Source organism: Tarenaya hassleriana, unplaced genomic scaffold (genome assembly GCF_000463585.1).
Source record: "Tarenaya hassleriana unplaced genomic scaffold, ASM46358v1 Cleome45, whole genome shotgun sequence".
NCBI classification, from domain to species: domain Eukaryota; kingdom Viridiplantae; phylum Streptophyta; class Magnoliopsida; order Brassicales; family Cleomaceae; genus Tarenaya; species Tarenaya hassleriana.
This window is the reverse complement of record NW_010967219.1, coordinates 559,010-564,947: the sequence shown is the minus strand read 5'-3', so window position 1 is coordinate 564,947 and position 5,938 is coordinate 559,010.

The following is a 5,938-nucleotide window of genomic DNA, read 5'->3' as shown; positions in this document are numbered from 1 at the left end:
GAACAGGAGTCCAACGAAATCGGCTGAAACGACGCCATATGAGATATGGACGGGGAAGCGTCCCGCGTTGTCGTTTATCAGAATTTGGGGTTGCGACGCTTACGTTAAGCGTCAGATGACTGATAAGTTATCCTCCAAATCTGATAAGTGTTTATTTGTAGGCTACCCTAAGGAAACTAAGGGTTACTACTTCTATATTCCGGCAGAGAACAAGGTGTTCATTGCCAGGAATGCGACTTTTATGGAGCGAGAGTTTGTCTCCAAAAGAGTCAGTGGGAGTAGGATCGAACTTGAGGAAGTTCGAGAGCAACAAGTAGACGTTGAGCCGAGTGAATAAGTTGAAGATGTTCAACCTGTTTCATTGCCGGTTGTGATTCAACCTTCGACTAGTGAACCTCGGAGATTAGGTAGGATTCGCCAAGAGCCCGTGAGTGGGAATGAGGAGCTCATGTTATTAGAACATGATGAGCCTTCCACATACCCAGAGGCTATGGCGAGTCCCGACTCCGAGAAATGGCGTGAGGCTATGAAGTCCGGGATGCAATCCATGTCAGACAACCAAGTATGGACTCTGGTTGATGCATCTGAAGGGATAAATCCCATCGGATGCAAGTGGATCTTCAAGAAGAAGACCGACATGGATGACAACATGCACACGTATAAGGCACGACTTATGGCGAAATGATTCTGTCAGATTCATGGTATTGACTATGATGAGACTTTTTCGCCCGTAGTCATGCTGAAGTCCATCAGGATCCTGCTTGCCATAGCCGCATATTACGACTATGAGATATGGCAAATGGATGTCAAGACCGCGTTCCTTAACAGGAACTTGACCGAGGATGTGTACATGACACAACCCGAAAGTTTTGTCGATCCGAGGAACCCGAGGAAGGTGTGCAAGCTTCAGAGGTCCATTTATGGACTGAAACAGGATTCGAGGAGCTGGAACCTTCGATTTGATGAGATAATCAAAAGGTTTGGTTTCTCACAGAACGAAGACGAGCCGTGTGTTTACAAGAATGTCAGTGGGAGCACAGTAGTATTTCTAGTGCTGTATGTGGATGACATTATCCTAATAGGAAATGACGTTCCTACCTTGCAAAATGTAAAGTCTTGCTAGGAACGCAGTTTTCTATGAAGGACCTAGGAGAAGCGACCTATATTTTAGGCATTAAGATCTATAGAGATAGATCGAGGCATCTTCTAGGATTGTGCCAGAGTACCTACATCGATAAGGTCTTGAAACAGTTCAAGATACAAGATTCCAAGAAAAGAACCTTACCGATGAGCAGTGCCACAATTCTCTGCAAGAGTCAGTGTCCTACGACACCTGATGAGTGAGAATGCATGGATCAGATTCCATATGCTTCGGTAATTAGATCGATCATGTATGCTATGCTCTGTAATCGACTGGATGTATCATATGCATTGAGCATTACGAGTAGATACCAGTCAAATCCAGGTGAGTCATACTGGATCGCCAGAAGAACTAAGGATGTGTTCTTGGTATACGGTGGGTCGGAAGACGAGCTCACTGTAAGGGGTTACACTGATGCTAGTTTCCAGTCAGACCCGGATGACTACAGATCACAGCCTGGCTATGTTTTCTGCTTGAATGGAGGCGCTGTTAGCTGGAAGAGTTCCAAACAGGCGACCGTTGCAGTTTCTACTACAGAAGCTGAGTATATTGCAGCGTCGGACGCACAAAAGAAGCTGTTTGGATCAGGAAGTTTGTTGGCGACTTGGGTGTCATTCCTAGTGATGATAGCTCCATTGCTCTGTATTGTGACGACAATGGAGCGATCACACAAGCGAAAGAACTCAGATCCCATCAACGAACCAAACATATACTCAGACGATTTCACCTTATCAGGGAGATCATAGACAGAGGAGACATGCATATTTGCAGAGTGTCGATAGATGACAACATTGCCGATCCGTTGACGAAGTCTCTCCCTTCGTCGAAGCATGAGAGTCATGTTAGGGATATGGACATTAGATGTTTAGCAGTCCATAATTAAAGCAAGTGGGAGATTGTTGGTTTAGTGCTCTATGATGTACTGTTTTGCGAGCTTTATTTTGATACATTTGATGTATTGACACTTTTTATGGATTATGGATGAGTGTTTTATGCATTACATATTGTGCATAACTAATATGTTATGAAATCCATGTATCGTTATGAACAATACTAAACTCCCTAGTCATATGTCATTATGGGAATAATGATATACTAAGACTAGTATGATGTGTGATTGATGGTCATATAGATGATCATAGGTATTGGATACGATCACAGTCATAGGTATTCGTTGGAGAACGGAATACTGGATTGACCCGCATGAGATTGTCACATGGACTAGCGTCATGACTTGAATCTCAAATGACGGTTCCATGATTGGATCGTAAGACCTGATATATCTACGGATTCCAACATGAGGAGTTGCGTACTTTGAATACGTCAAACGTCCTGCGTAACATGAGTACTATAAGGGCGTGTATCAAGTACGAAACGAATCATGTGTTGGATTGTAGATAGTCAAGACGGGATTTGTACCTCTCGTAAAAGAGAGAGATATCGCTGGGCCCCTCGTGTGAGCGAGACTATAGAAATGTGTGGCCGCACTATAGACGAAAGTCGTATATTTCAAACAGTCGAACTCAGTGAACGAGAAAGCAGTCGAATCAGATAAGGTGGCATGTCCATGCCTTATGTTCGACACATGATGTCGTGATACAAAAGAATCATCAACCGGAATCATCAGTGACGTTCGTAAGATCACGAACAAACTCTATTCGAGATAGGTAGTCATAGTGTCTTGCTAGAGACCGCCTATGACTTGTATAAACGAAATAGAGATTTCGGGTTATACTGCTATATCGGATGAGCCTACAGGGTCACACACACAGGAAAGGACAAACGCGTAAGAAAAGACGAGAATTTCCCGTTGGAGCGGAGGTCAGACCAACCGGTCTAGAAGGTCTGGACTGATCGGTCCAGCCATCCTAGACCGATCGGTCTAGATGTAGACCGATCGGTCCAGAGGTAACGTCCAAATGTTGGTCGGTCCGGAAATGGTTCCAGACCGATCGGTCCAGATCCCTGGACCGATCGGTTCACACGTAATAAGCTCCAAACCGATCGGTCCAGGCGTCGGGATTTCCTAAACTCACTCAAATTAGAGTTTTAAGGGTAAGGAACTTTGGGGAACGCCTTCTAAGCTCTTTGACACGACTTTCAGAATCTTTTGAGAGGTTTTGAGAGTGAAAAACCTAATAGATTAATCCCTGAAACCCTTGCACAAAAAAGAACATGTTCTTCAGTCTTAGCAGACTAGTTCCAACCGTTGGAATCCTTTCCACCGTGTGGATACGTTTAGAGGGAGAGGTATTCTTCTTGCCTTAAGTGATCGGACGAATTCTTCAGTTGATATAGGCCCCAGATTGATTGAGGTAAGCGTTCTAACGTTTCTGCAAGATCATGCATGCTAGGTTTTAGGGTTTCATCAAAAATTTTGTTTTACATCCGCTGCGCAAACCCTAGAACCGATCTCTTAGAAATTAGATTCGCTCTAGAGATCTCAGAATTCCAACAGTGGTATCAGAGCCTGGTTTCGCTGTATGATTTTGTTAGAACCCAATCACTCACGTTATAAGATTTGAATCGTTTGAATCTGTGTTTGCTTTTGGATGTTATGCATGAATTGATTGTAGATCTACAGTAGATTACATGTTCTTTGTTGCATGGTGTGCAAGAGGTTCGAATTATGAGTTCGCAGACAAAAATCGGGTCCAATATGGGTCTGAAACGGGGCTGAAACGACGAAAACGAGATCTGATCACGTTTTTGTCTGGACCGATCGGTCTAGTCCTCTGGACCGATCGGTCTAGGGTTTCGCAGGTTGGTTGACCGACAGGTCCAGACTGAACGGTCCACACTCGTGGACTGATCGGTCTGGACGAAGACCAAACGCTCTGGACGGTCAGACCGAAAGGTCTGGACGGTCAGACCAAAAGGTCTGGACTGTGCTGGACTTGGAGACCGATTCGCATAGACCGATGTTAGGCCAAAATTTTTGGTTCTTCGTTTCGGGATCTGGTTTGAGCAATAGTTGCTTAACCTAATCAACTGTGATTCAGAATAACATGATTTGTTCGTTTGGATGGTCCATAGTGAATGAATGCATGTAACTTAATCAAGATATTAGATATGTTTGATTGAGTGGGAGCTTCGAGATTGGGATTACATAATCGAATGGATGGTCTATTCGGATTATGTAATACATCTGATCAAGGAACAATGGTTGATCCTTGATTTGATTTGTACAATCGTTGCACAGAAACCAGTTAGATGTAGGAGCTCTACGAGTAAAGCACTTGTCAAGGCCTCGATCGTACGTGTCATGGGCCATGCCAAAGCTGGGTGTGCCGTGCTATCTTGGTGAGGCAAGATGGAGAAATGGTGGTTCTCATAGCTTGAAAGTAGATGCTTGATCTAAGTGTGGTTTCGAAAAATCCCTTTTATGTAATGCTAAGCAATTGTCAAGGTATCGATCGTCCGTAACATGGGTCATGCCAAACCTGAGCGTGCCGGATTATCTTTGTGAGGCAGGGTGGGAAATCGTGGTTCCCATAGCTTGAATATGGTTTACCTTATGTTAAGTTGTCGAGTTTGACTTGAGACTTAACGGTACAGATGAGACAAGTATGCAATGATATTTGATATCATAGTCTCATAGAGGATCAAAGAATCACATTGGATGTGATTGACATTAGATGTCTATCTAAATAACGTAAGGCTGAGTGTAACAACTTATTCTTATTTGAAATACGGATCTTAGTCCCATATAGAAAATTATTGTAGGGTTATTTTTCTTTATGGGAATATAGCTTGTATGTGCATCTATGTTGTCGTTGATTGATAATGGACCAGCTGGTAGTAGATCATTGATAGAATCTGCACTTTATTTTGTTCGTTCTGTTTTGTCTTTTTCTGTAGGACATTGTTGGTTTAGTGCTCTATGATGTACTGATTATGAGCTTTGTTCAGATACATTCGATGTATTGATACTTTCTATATGTTTTTTTTATGAGAGTATTTTGTTCATTACATGTTCCTGCATGCTAGATCTGTTATGAAATCCATGTATCATTATGAATGATACTAAACTCCCTAGTCTTGTGTCATTATGGGAATAACGACATAATAAGACTAGTATGATGTGTGATTGATGATCACATAGATGATCATAGGTATTGGATACGATCACAATCATAGATATTCGTTGCAGAACGGAATACTGGACTGACCCGCATGAGATTGTCACATGGACTAGCGTCATGACTTGAATCTCATACGACGATTCCATGATTGGATCCTAAGACCTGAGATATCTACAGAATCCAACATGAGGAGTTGCGTGCTGTGATTACGTCAAACGTCCTGCGTAACAGGAGGACTATAAAGGCGTGTATCAGGTACGAAACGAATCATGTACTGGATGTTAGATAGTCAAGACGGGATTTGTACCTCTCGTAAAAGAGAGAGATATCGCTGGGCCCCTCGTGTGAGCAAGACTGTAGAAATGTGTGGCCGCACTATAGACGAACGTCGTCTATTTCAGACAGTCGAACTCAGTGAACGAGAAAGCAGTCGAATCAGATAAGGTGGCTTGTCCATGCCTTATGTTCGACATATCATATCGCGATACAAAAGGATCATCAGTCGGAATCATCACTGGCTTTCGTATGATCACAAACAAACTCTATTCGAGATAGGTAGTCATAGTGTCTTGCTAGAGACCGCCTATGACTTGTATATCCGGAATAGAGATTTCGGACTATACTGCTATATCGAATGAGCCTACAGAGTCACACACGCAGGGAAGGACGAATACACGAGAGAAAACGACGGAAAACCGAGGCGGAAGGGTCC